At 42.8% G+C, this 13,805-nt stretch overlaps 1 protein-coding gene across 1 annotated transcript in view; it reads left to right on the top strand.

Moving 5' to 3' along the window:
• Positions 1-13,805, top strand: part of SIDL (SIDL trafficking protein particle complex subunit 10) — an 80,441-nt gene that overhangs the window by 8,173 nt on the left and 58,463 nt on the right. The gene's annotated exons all lie outside the window — the stretch shown is intronic.

Raw genomic sequence — 13,805 nt, forward strand, 5'->3', positions numbered from 1 at the left:
TTTTTTATGCTGACAAGAAGCACCGCAGCTTTGCTTTGCTTGCATTTGCAGGAAAGGAAAAATTCTGAACAACTGTAGATGAATTCTCAGCCTGTCACATCTGTATTGCAATTTGCGTTGAGAGCTTACTGGTTCTTTCATACCTTCCTGTCTTACCAGCATTGTGCTGCTTTGTTCCTCCCCAGCACCAAAAGAAATGCAGAGTCGTTTCAAAATGGTTGCGTCATCGCTTATAAAACTAAGTTTGTTATTCTTGTTGAGCTGCATTGAAAGCAAGACAGAATCAGAGCAAATGTCTCACTCTGGTTAGATGCCTGAACAGCATCGTGAGGGAAAGGATGCAGGAGGGAGAGGGGATTATTGCAGTGGAGGGCTCCACATTAATTTCTTCACTTACAGTTCTTTAACATGTATTGACATCCACAGCCCTTGGGCATTTTTGTGTTTTTCCTAGTGGCTATTAGTCGTTGCCAGCTCCAGATAGTAGTTTCTGTTGTTCTGCCCACATGCATCCAGCAGCAGGAAGCTGTTCAGTTATAAATCACGTCATCATCGTCTTTGACCCTGAAGGTCTCATGAGAAACATTATATAATGGGGTGGGAGGTACACTAGTTAATCAGCACTCATATACACACACATAAATAACAAGTGATGATGAGAATATAAGGAAAATAATCGATGCGAGAGGTGAAAAGTCAAAGTAATAAAATAAAATAGAACCAAAACATGGCAAGAATGATTTCAATGTAGACTGAATAGGCAGCGTTGCAGCAATACAGGCTAATCAAGGATGGAGCACAAGCAAAAGTTGCTGCTGGTAATTAAGTGGTCAGTTGTGGTGGAAATTTGTTAAGTCGCGCTTAATTTGAACTGCCAGTTTATTCAAACTGATTCTTTGGCTCTGCCCATATAACATTTATTAAAAAGACTCCCCTTAATTGAAACTCTGTGTAATATAAACAGATTTTCTGTCCCCTTCCAGTTTGAATTGCTGAGAGTTGACTGTAGCAGCTGCCTGAATCTGAAATGGTTAGGCTCAATCGTAACCATGTTTGGGAAGATTATTCCTTCCTTATGTGAAATGTATAAACAAAGAAAATGCCCGAACTGATATAAGTGAAGCAGGTCAAACAATTAGGGGTAATAGGTAAGGCTATTTGAATTACCATGAAGGTAAGGCATTTGTGCTGGAAATCTGGTACCTTACTGCTTGGGACTACTGCATTGGCCTTGATGAAGAGAACAAAAACAAATGGAGTTTCTGTGTACCAATGTTAGCACCTGAGCTCTGTGATGCGTGTCATAGTAGGAAGCTCCGGATAACCTTCACCTACCCATAGGCAGATTTATGGGCATCTCTCGTAGGTAGCATCCGTGATATGTGTCCCAAAATCCACTTCTTGAATTTTCTTTGCCCGAAAAATGAGGACCAGTGCACTGTTAAGTACAGTAAACTTTCCACTTAGGAGTGAAGTGGTCAGCACCTCATTAAATCTGCACCTGCACTTGCATGGAGCTTTGCAACAAGGTTTGCCAAGCAGTTCTAGTGTAACCCGAACTGCACTCATTTTGTAGGTTCCCCCTTTTGTCACACAGAAGCTTAAGCCAGAAAGTTGTGACCCATTGTCCAAGAAACTTGCTTCGCCAATAATTTTTTGGAAGGCGTCATTAAGAAGCGAGTTACAGCTGTCACACTCAAACAGTTTTGTCACCGTCTCAGCCGTGCCGTCCTGAAGACAGTTTCTTTCACTTGTTAAGTGACTGGCCTCTGAAAGCGCTATCCATCTCCTTCTCGCTAGAGTAGGGGAAATGAGCACCAGAACTGCTTGTCCTTGTGTGTGCTTCCACTTGTCACATGGACGAGACAAGTCACAATAGCAAAGCTTGAGTCGAGCTCAACTAAAGGGTAATCATCGTAACAGCAGAATCACGCAAAGCGATTACATGCAGTAAATTTATAGTGGCGCTAATAATTGCTCTCGCTGCAGAAACTGTGTGCGGTAAACCTTGCGATAAAGATGCGAAACGAAAACAGACTAACAAATAAATGAAGTGAAAGACTACACGAGACACTCCTCACAAGAAAAAACTGAATGGATCAAAATCATAGCTAAAGTCCTACTTCTTCATGTTGGAAAACTATTGGCTCAATGTGCAGGTGGTCAGATGCCAGGAGCAAGTGCAACCCCCGTCAGTCAGTCTAATGTGCCTAGGTGGAGCAGTAATGCGTTTTACGTTCCGGGTAGTTCAGTTTTGTCACCAGCAAGTGGATTTATGTGAGGAAACTTGGTATTTCAAGCCATAGTGTCCGGGGGATTGGCTACGTGTGAGTGGGGTTTGGCTTAAATTTTTACCGTATTTTGGGGCACGCATGATAATGTTTTGCAGAAATGATCGTAACCACTTGATTTACGCCCTGTGTCTGTTTCCTTTAAATATCAAAACCTGATTAGGCATCCCCAGTTAGACATTTCGCTGTTATCAAATAATACTTTACCTGGAGAATCGGTGTGCAGTCGGGGAAACGCGTATTCCTGATTGGATCATTTGAAGTGGCAGAATTTTGTATAGCATGTACAGCTCTCTAGAAATAGCTTTGAAAGAATGCAGTTGGTGCACGTTACTCGTTGGCCAGTTGGTGAGAAGAACAGATTGGGACTGAGTTCACGCATACTGTATTGTCGAGCCCGGATATATCAAACACGGTTATATAGGATTGTCGTTTATACTGAACATTCGGAACATTCCCTTCAAAATTCCATGTGATAGCATAGCACTATTGTTCGTGTTTTTCAAAATTGCATTCACCAGAACATTCGATATATCGAACGGCGTACTGCGCCCCTGCAAGGGACACTTGTCTTAAAGGAGCATAGGCACCTAAATTTTTGGGTGCATGTTTTCTTGTTTGTAATGATGTGCAAGGCATTATTATACATGGATTACCAGCTGGTATTCGCCTGCAACCGCTAAATAATTTATAATCGCATTTCTTTTTCATGCTGTTTCGGTATCGGTTTCCACAGCCGAATGAGGACTGTGACGTCAATGTGCACTTACAGGTCACGTGAGACATGAAAAAACTGCAATATAATCGCTGCTTCCTCATTCCTTGTTATTCTGGCTCTTGAGGAAGGCTGCCTTCAGCACTGCCGTAAATTAAAACGATGAAGCGGCGATTTTATGGATTTTTTCCATGCCTCATGCGATACAAAAGCACTCTTTGACGTCACAGCCGTCGTTCAGCTGTTGAAACCGAAACTGCATGACAGAAAAAATTTGATTATAAATTATTTAGCGGTTGTAGGCGGATATCACATGGCAATTCATGCTTAGTAGTGTCTTCCGCATCATTATAGAGGCGAAAACATGCCACCAAATTTAGGTGTCTATACTGCTTTAAAGGTGCACTAGAGAGGATTTTGTGCTTGTCTTTTTACCACGGGAGCTTGATCTACACGCTCCTGGGATTCTTAGAAACTTCGATTTACTGTCTAAAAATTTCCCTATTAAATTGAATTAAACGTCCTGGCTCCCTCCTTTTTTTTTGAACTCGCCTCCAAAAGTAGGAGGAGTCAACCAACACATGTAGTGCTTCCTTTCAGCCATTTGCGTGGTGGCTTCACTTTTGCTTTTATTTTATTTTTAAGAGTGTTAGAGTGTTAGCTCTTATTCATCACGTTTCTCGATTTCTTGGGGTCTGCTTTGGCGTGAAATTTTCAAAGTCCGAGGAATTCAAGATGGCGGGCCCCATAGCAAATCGATATAGCAAACAAATTGGTGATTGATTGGTGACATCATTAGCATATCGAATCGGTGATTGATTGATGAGGTCACTGATTTTGTGATGTCATAATTAACTAGTCACGTGACTATGTTTAATTGCTTATAACTCAGTAATTAATGAGGTCATCATAAAATGAATTAGATATTTGGAATCCTCTAGATAAGCAGAACACGTTAGACTCTAATATTAACTGAAGTTAATATTTAGTTTATGATTAGGCTTAAATTTAATTGCTTATAATTAATTAACCGATGATGTCATGATATAACTAATGGCATATTCATAATGCGCTCAATGAGTAGAACAAGTTAGACGAAAATATCGCCTTATTAGGTTAATATTTAGTTATGGTTGCGCTTAACATGGCGACCGTGATGTCAGCACTCGGCAGCTCACGATTTCTTACCTCATGGCGACCGGGCACCGCCTTGAGGTAAGGAAAAATGGCCCTCCAAAGAGCCGCAAAATGTTTTCGGCCCAAATTGGTCAAAAATATCCGACCTCAAGGCGGTAGGCGTTTGCTTGCCATAAGGTATGGAAAAGTAGCGTAATCATGTGGTAATACATCGCATGGACAATAGATTGCGCTACCAAACAGCTAACGCTCGTTACTTCGAAGTGTTCCAGGTTTTTTAGGTTTTCGTGAATAAATAGTTTCAGTCACAGACAACATAGCCACAAATTATGCCCACGGAAATAAAAATACGCGTGGGCTTTTTGATTTACGTACCGCTCTGCCGATGGCAGAGCGGCAAGCTGCCATGCGACTGGCTGAAAGGCACTCCGCGTATTGGTTGACTCCTCCTATTTTCGGATGTGAATTAAAAAAAACAAACAGAAACCGGGCCTTTAATTCGATTAATTAGGGTAATCACCTGCACAGGGCAACAATTAGAAGTTTCTAAGAATACTCGGAGTGTATAGATCGAGTTCCCGCGGTAAAAAGACGAGCTCAGAATCCTCTTTAGTGCACGTTTACCACCACTATTCAATCACTTGTCGCATGCAGAAACGAGTCGGCTGTGCGGCTTTTGGCACCTTCTAGCGGCAACAGCACTGTGAAACAGTGTGACAAGGTGATTGTGAGGTGTGCTTGAAGGTGGCCTTCAATCTCTTGCATTCACTTCGCACACTATGTTGGTGTCGTGTGGTGAAGCCAACCTAATCAAAGACTGGTGTGCTTCACAATCGAAGGCATTGCGCAAACCGTCTGTACTAAAACTGTAATGAGATTATTCTATTTATTGTGTGCTGGTGATGGGAGCAGACATCTTATGAATGATAGGCAGCGGCTAGTTCGAAAGCCCTGTCCGCAACGGCTTCAATGCCACCGCCTGGTGAGCGGTGTGCTGCCCGCCTGCCAGTGGGCTGCACATCGGTGCATGAGGCCTGTCACTAATGTGGGCACGATGTATTCTTGCCTCTAGATTAGAGATAAGTTTATGTATGAAATTATCAGTACATAGAAATATTTCGCGGTCCCTTTTAAATTCAACATATCCGGGTTTGGCTGTATATGGTATTGTGGACTTAGATCACTTTGCACTCCATAAAAATGTTAACGTGGTGATGTTGTGATAATGCATTGGGGGTGTAGCGTGTCTGATATGGAATGTCAGAACTGCTGAGTGGAATGTAACACAATAGGTAATTAAAGGGAGAAAGTGTGGACATCCTGTAGTGCAGAGTGCAGTACTGCAAAACAGGATTCATCTGGCTGATTCCCTCTATACAAGGCATTTAGTGTGTGACCAACTGCTCAACATAGACTATAATTACAGTCACCAGGTATACTATTAACCTGCATGCTCATGTTAGGCTGACTTTCATGCATCGCATCCCGAAACAAAATAAAAGTGATAAGACGTTAAGTGTCTGCCTGGTGTAGATAACTATTGTGGCTTGTTGTTGAATAAATACACATGAGGAGATTGTGCGCAAGTGACCTAACACGACATTCCTCCAGAAGGCAGCGTATAGGCCTCCTGCGCTGAAGATGTGAAGGTAAAAAGTAGTGCCAAGTATACTATAGTATAGTAGGATAGTAGTGGTTAGTATCGAGCTAGCGCCACCTATGCAGCAGTGCGTCGCTCGCTGGCTTTCTGCGTCAACTCGCTCTTCGTGCTGCCCCTTCTTGAGTGCGAAAAGACTGATCATGTATCACGAACCCCACCGTGTGCCAGCTATAGCCTAACCATAAAAGAAAAAAAGTACTGCGCGTGCCTTGCGGTGATGTATTAAAAGCATGCGATCTCAATCTTGCCATGCAGCCCTCCGTCTCGAAACATCATCACTGTCGCTACTGCTGCTTGCTTCGTAAGCTGGCACGAGCAAGATAACAGTTCCAGTATTCGGCTATACAGTTTTATATCAGAAGCTGCACGGAATGGGGCTGTGGTGTGATGGATGCAGGGATTCCGGTGCACTGGTTGAGAAAAGATTGGACGGGACACTTAAGCTCCGCCTTAAGGGTATGGCGGTAATGGGTTAATTTCTATATATGCAGACGGTCATCCTCTACTTTTACAATCATAGATCCCTGGGAGTTCTTATACCCCCCCTGACACAATGGTGCAGCGGTTAAACTATGTGACACTGCCCTGCGATGGGCCTGCCACCCTTCCATGGTGGGCAGGTAGTGATGACGCCACAAAGTCACATGACCTAAGCGGCCCACCTGCTTCCTAGGTTGCTTTCTGGACAGCACTTGCCAGAGTCGGGCTTGTGATTTTTCGCCCACAACGCTGACTCCGGAGTTTGTGCATAACGGGACCTTTAAGGCTATTGCGTTAAAACATGCTTTGCATTTGGCTGGCTGCTCTGCTGGCTCTGAGCTAAAATATATAGTGTACTACCAGCTGCCTATGCGTGTTCATTCTTAGCTGTGAGACAAACTGTCCACTAAGCTACTCTGTTCAGTAGTTGTGCTAACAAAAACCGTGTGTCAAGTGAAAAAAGTGAGGGGTACGCAGCAAGCTACAGTTCATTTAAAACTTAGGGTATCTCATTGCAAGCAGCAATGCACCACCAAGCCAAACAACAATAGACGTAATTTGGAGCATGTTCATGATTTGTAACCATCCGACAAAGTGGCATTCCACCAGCATGCAAAATGCAGAAGTAGCTAGCCGCGGGCTGTCAATGTTTGATGTGAAGTTGCAAGTGCATAATTAAGTAAGTTAAGCAGAACTAGGCTGATGCGGTTTCGCTAAAATTCACATAACGGCGACAAACGGTGGAGCTCCTGCTGCAGCGCCATTCGAACGTTGCTACCAGTCTTGTACATGCTGCAGAATACAATTACAATTATTCCATCTGAAATGTAGCAGATTACAGCCCCAGAAAAGTAACTTAATAATTACGGACAAGTAATCGATTATTTGCCTTTCAACTTTTATTGCCACAACACAAATTTACACAGACTGCAATGAAATACTATAGCTTAATTGCTTGATATTTTGTTGCACGTTGTTAATTTTCAAGGGTTGGTTTTCGAAGTAGTTGTCACTAATTCTTCCATGTTTCCTCTGAAGAGATCAACAGCAATATTGTACATTCTCTGAATGCATGCAATGAAGGGAAGGGCGGTATTATAACATATGAACACCGCGCGCACCATCTCTAGTTGTGCACAAGTGCCGCCCGCTGGGGCTTGCATACCTTTTCTTTCTATCTTTATTTTTTTTTCTTAGACATTTGTCTAAGAGAGGGCTGAGACTAAAGGCTTGGTATCGCCTGACGAGGCCTCAGCCCCCTGTGCATGACAAAGAGGCAAAAAGTTTATATATATATATACATGCATATAACAGTGCAGCTGGGTGGCACACAAACAATATCATTGGTCAAAACACAAAAGCATACAGTGCATACAAGAAACACAAAGATACATCTGTAAAAGGAAAGGGCACTCAACGAGAAAGTTGCACTATAAATGTAGAATGGGTACAACATAAAAATGGTAAGAATCATGATACATATGCAACATAATACACTAAATCAGAGATTTTTCCTCATTTTTCCCCTTTCCTCTTCCCCTTCAAGCACAGAAAGAAAATATGTCCATGAACAAATATTCGCACATATACGAACAGTACAGGCATCGCAAGTAAGAAAAGTGGGAGATGGCAAAGGGAACATGATTAACTGCAAAAGAGACAAAACATCTGTATACTACACTTCCACGGAAAAGATATTAGTGAGAAGAGTAGACAACATCACTGAACAAAAGAGCTCTCTTACAATCCTTTCTGAAGGCAGGGAACGGTTTATTGTAATTAACGGGAATGTCTCTTCTATTGAGCATTTTGGTAACCTGAAAGGGTAGTGTTTGCCAGCCATAGTTTGTTCTAACTATTGGCATTCTTATTTTCGGATCTCTTATTTCGGACCTGTTAGCCTGTACCACAATAGAGAGTGACCTGCTCATGAACAGCCGTGATAGTGTGCTGGATTTATTTATTACTTGTTTTTAGTTCGCTTAACTGCCACTGCCACCACTGATGCTGCAGGCCATTCCATGCTGCCGTGATGCTGCCTGCTAACCTCCCTTTGTGCTTGTGTTTATTTCAGTTTATTTGATTGTTGTAGGTTGTGGGTATGTGCTTCACATATTTTAATGCTGTGGGCTGTAACCAATGTGCTCGGAAGTTGTAAAGGAACTTGCAAAATTATTAAAATAGTCATGCGGAATGCGATTTTTTGCCTACCCGAAAGACGTGGGTACGATCTCAATGGTGGTCATATTTTGATCAAGGTTAAATGCTAGAGGCCTTGTGTACTGTGCGATATCAGTGCAGAACCTCGGGTGGATGAAATTATCCAGAGCCTTTCACTATGGTGGCCCTCATAGCCTGAGTTTCTTTGTGACGCTAAAGCCCATAAAACCAGAACTTCCATATTTCACCCCACTTGCCGCGGTGGCTCAGTGGTTAGGGTGCTTGGCTACTGATCCGGAGTACCCAGGTTCGAACCCGACCTTCAAACGCAGTAGCTGCATTTCGATAGAGGCGAAACGCAAATGGGCACATGTGCTGTGGGATGTCAGTGCAGGTTAAAGATCCCCAGGTGGTCGAAATTATTCCAGAGACCTCCACTACGGCACCTTTTTTCCTTTCTTCTCTCATTCCCTCCTTTATCCTACAGTGTGGTTCAGGTGTCCACCAAGATGTGAGACAGATACTGCACCATTTCCTTTCTCCAACAACTAATTTCGATTTCATTTCACCCCCCAACAAAATGCAGCCAGAGTTGTTGTTTTTATGGTAGAGAACCTTCTGTGCTCTCAGTGAATCAGAGATGGAACAAAAATGAAACTGCTTCACCAGCTGATTAGACATCTCATTGCTTCAATATTTACTAACAGATGGCACCACTGTTTACCACTTTTTAAAAGGGCCTTGCAACATAAATAAAGTATGTGGTTTTTAGTTTGTTTGTAGAGTTTGGTGCATGGTGATGCATTAACATAAAATTAGATTGAAAATAAAAATTGGTTTTTGAGGAAAGAAAATGGCGCAGTAACTGTTAGACACCTGAACTGGGGCTGTAAGGAGGGGATAAAGGAGGGAGTGAAAGAAGGAAGGAAGAAAGAGGTGTTGTAGTGGAGGGCTCCAGCATAATTTGGACCCCCTGGGTATCTATAATGTGCACTGACATCTCACAGCACACCTTTTGTGTTTTGCCTCCATCACGGCAGCTGGGTTCGAACCCAGGTGCTCTGGCGCAGTAATGAGCGCCCTAGCCATTCAGCCACTGTGGCCAAAATCGAAACATTTAATTTTTTGTTCGGCTCCAGAAACACCTGTCCTAGGCTGATGGCGTTGAAATATTGCGACCATTTTTGGCCGTGAATATGAGCTGGCAGCCAAACTGGGGACTGCCTTTCTGATTGGTTGGGCGTCCAGTTCGAACTGCATTCTTTCATAATCGAGAAACTTTATCCTTTCAAACTTGAGAAATGAATCCGAAAATATGGTGTGTCTAAGTATCATAAGCTTTTCGCATTGGAAACTAACTGAAAAGAAGCACTGCAAGTTGTCGAGAACTAATAAGAATATAAAGGGGAAACATTTTACATTTTGCTTCGAACTATCGTTGCTGTTCAGAATGCTGATTTTGAGAAGAAAGCCAAAAATTTCATTGACGATCCATGCAATTGAAGCGGCCGAGTATGCTTCAGCATTAGTGACACCACTGTGTGATCATTTTGGGTGAATGAACTGATAGTACATCAAGTCATTAAAGTTTCGGTTAGCTGGTTTAAACTCCTATCGTACAGTGGGCACAAGTGCAACTGCTTTGGAGACTGGAGGAATACGCTTAATACACGTCCGACTGTTTTTTTAAAAGAGTGAAAGAGGCCACTGCACTCATACTGTGTTTCCTCCCCTTTCCATCATCCCCCTGCTCTTCACCACTCCCTCTCTCCTTATATGATTGACTGCTGCATCTCCTCTCCCATCCTCCTCCCTATTCAACTCTGACTTGAGGCTTCAGACAAACAATGGTCAGATTTTGATGAAATGGGGTTCTAATGCTAGCATATTAAAAAAAAAATTACGGAGGGCGCTTAAGACTACTTACATGCTTTGAATGCTAAAGCATTGTGCTTTTTTTTCATTTTAATTTCCTTTTTATTATTCAATTTCTTTATCTTAAAATTTTTTCTCTTCCTTTCTAATGACATACCTACTCATTAGTGTACAGTCGTAAGCCAACACACATACTAGGTTCACTTTTGTTCGCCAAGAAGCAATGCAGTTTTGTGGCCCATGGGTTGCGTGCCTGTCTCTCAATCTGAAAGTCCCGGGTTCAATTCCTCGCGCCTTCGAAATAAATTTGATTTTACTTTGATATCACTGTGACGTCATTTGGGATGTTTGGGATGACTTTTGCATTCGACAACAACGTCTGGTTTTGTAGCTGATGAGCTATATAATGCTGTAGCTTAAAAAAAAAAAAAAGTTGACGGACTTTGTGAGCAAGAATGTGGAAACAAAACAGGAAACATGGGGTGTGGCTGGAATGGGCTGGGATGGGGGCGGGAGGCGAACAGGGGGTAGGGCTTCCAACCCGAGCACCGAAGGGATTACTGCAAGCAGACATTGGGGAGCCGTGTTGCGGCCCTCTCCTTTAGTCACACCTTCCCCGTCAGTGGTGCGTACATGGAAAAAGGTCGTCATTAAAATTCGCGAACTTTGCAAGGTAACAATGGCATGTCAACTTGCATTACGTGTGCACAATGTGTAGTTCTGACTGCTAGTGCCCGGCCTTGGCTCTGGGTGAGTGAAATGGCAAGTCAAGCGCAATATCATCACGTCTTTTATTTGGAATTTTGTAAGTGGAGTAACTTTTGTTTGCATGCGCCAGTTTCTATAATTTTTAAAATGATCTTTGGAATGCAGCAGGAATCCTTTGTACTAGAATAATTGGCAGCAAAAAAAGCATCGCAGTGCCCCTTTTAAGCTGCGAAGCAGTAAAGCTGACCTCTCAAGACATGACAGCCTCACCGTTCAGAAAGAGTTAAAATGAGCTTCCGCTTGTCTTCTGAAGCTACTGAGCAAGATGGCCTCATGCATGCTGGCCAATCAGTATGTGAAGCGATCGGTGCTTCGCATTATTTTATCTCGGCAGCACTCACTGCACTGCTTTCCCCTTTTTGAAGCAGTGTTGCACGTGAAAGCAATGAGCCAATCGTGCCTGGCGAAGAACTGACTTGACAGGGCACAGTCTTCAAAATTCGTGACATGCGTTACTACATGTCTTTTAGTTTTCTATACTATTATTTCTTACCCACACACTGCTGTTGGTAAAAATAGTGTGTTGAAATACTGGAACACAAATTTCTTAATCTATAGCTCAATGTTCCTTATTGTTGATCATATTTCACTTAATTTTTTCTTGTTTTAAGATCTATAGGGAAGAGCTTTGCCCCAAGCAACATAGGCTCTCATACTCTGTAACGGCAGCAACTAAGTGAAGGTAACCCCAGAGAGGAAAAATAACTGGCTAAACTAGGCTACGGCTTAGTTGAAACATTTGGCGAGAGCCGTAGCTGTGGCTGGTTAGTCGTTGCGGGATCTAGAACAGACAGACTTAGACAGGGCAGACACAGTTATGCAACCACAGCAACGTCACTCGCATGCCACAGCCACAGCGATGTTTTTCCATTTTGTCCCCCCTTCCTCTTCTCTTCTTTCTCTCTTGGCTGCTTGGATTGCATTGGGTAGGCTTCAGTTACATGAGGGCTGAGATGGGTGTGCAATAACAGCTCTCGCCGTAAAACCAATAACCAGCAAACGGAGAATGCCAACATTACAGAACATGGTGTTCCAGCTCTTCATAAAATCCCTCTGCTCAGATAGATTTGGTGGGAGGTTGTTTCAATATGCAGTTATTCTTAGTAGCTGTTTGTGTGATTGACAGCTGGGTATAAGGCATGTTCTTGACAGGGACATGTTTTCCTAGAACTCGGGGGTAATATTGACATCTAGGCTAGTTGGTGACGTGACGATTGGCAGAGAGCATGGAAAAACATGACGGATAGGAAATGGAGACTCACACCTCATGGTGTGCATTGTCATCTGAGCTGTCAATTGCATTCTGTCAAACAGAATGCATTACCGGCCTGGAAAATACACTGCCTTTATTGCGGAACCTCCCTATCAGTCCTGAAATAGCCTTTGAAAACAGGCTTTATCACGGCTCTTGCTGAATGATGCAGAGCAGCATATCCTGTGGTAGTGTACAGAAACTGCATTATGAGTTGTCCAGGGTCAATTTATACCCTTGTGGTAGAGCTGTTATGAGTGCAGTGTGCAGGAATGCATCAGTGATGGTCATGTACACACTGATGTTGTTTTGTCTCCATTGTGCTAGGCTAGTTAGGTCTGCTCTTTATATTTATCAGCCTACGTGCATTTTTACTTTTTGTCTACCAGTAATTACTAAAGTGTGAGGTGTTGCAGAGAGGTCTGTAGCAGAAAAAGGAAAATCAGAAAGAGAGAAAGAAAATTTACGAGGTAATTCAGAACCAAGGAACTGAAGGAAGGCAAGGTCAGCATTTTTTAAGGAGCAGAGGCGGTGCATATCTAAGGTTCTCGCATTGCTCATCACTGAAACAAACTTCCTCCCAAAGTAGGTAACCAGATGTGTATCGAACTATGTTCAGCAGCTTTTGTGCCATGGGTGCACTGATATTAGAACATCTGGTGTGAAGCTACAATTGTCGCATATTTACCTTTCCGACAAAGGTGAGCTTGCGGTTGAGCTTGTGTCCTGGAATTTTTTCTGGCACTTGTTGATTTCCCCCTTAGTAAGTGCTCTCTATTTTTTTTTTTGGAGGATAAATTTCTGAGGGTATTCATTGCCTAGTTCTGCCTTGTATAGGAAACACATCCTATTGTTTTAGTTTCATTGCCTTGGCCTTAATTCTCCTATCTGGCAATTAATTTCTTAAATACGTAATCAAGCAAACAAGCTAATAAAACCCGAGTATACTAGTAAAGATAACATATGCGGAGAAAACAACTTTTTTTTTAGCAATTTTATGAAGCTGTTGTTAGTTGCATAAGAAGTTCTGCTAATGCATTGTCAGTAAACATTTCATTAAAAGCCTTTTTTATCGTAAGCTTATTCTAAGTTTAACTTCCTTGGGTGGAAGTCAAAGAAACCACTTGTAAGATGTTCTGTGATCATTACTGTGGGTACTTCTGTGAAGTGTGACTCCTTACTTTACCAGCTGTCTCAAGGCATCTGTAAGTGTGTGGCAATTCGTCTCACACTTACACTTACACTTGCTTCAAGTGGTGGCAAATGGAAAACGGTCCACCTGTGTACACCTGCCGCGGTGGCTCAGTGGTAAGGGCGCTCGACTACTGATCCGTATCCGTTTTTGAACCCGACCACGGCGGCCGCATTTCGATGGAGGGAAACGCAAAGGCACCTGTGTGCTGTGGGATGTCAGTGCACATTAAAGATCCCCAGGTGGTCAAAATTATCCTGGAGCCCTCCTCTACG

Source organism: Amblyomma americanum, chromosome 7 (assembly GCF_052857255.1).
Source record: "Amblyomma americanum isolate KBUSLIRL-KWMA chromosome 7, ASM5285725v1, whole genome shotgun sequence".
Taxonomy (NCBI): domain Eukaryota; kingdom Metazoa; phylum Arthropoda; class Arachnida; order Ixodida; family Ixodidae; genus Amblyomma; species Amblyomma americanum.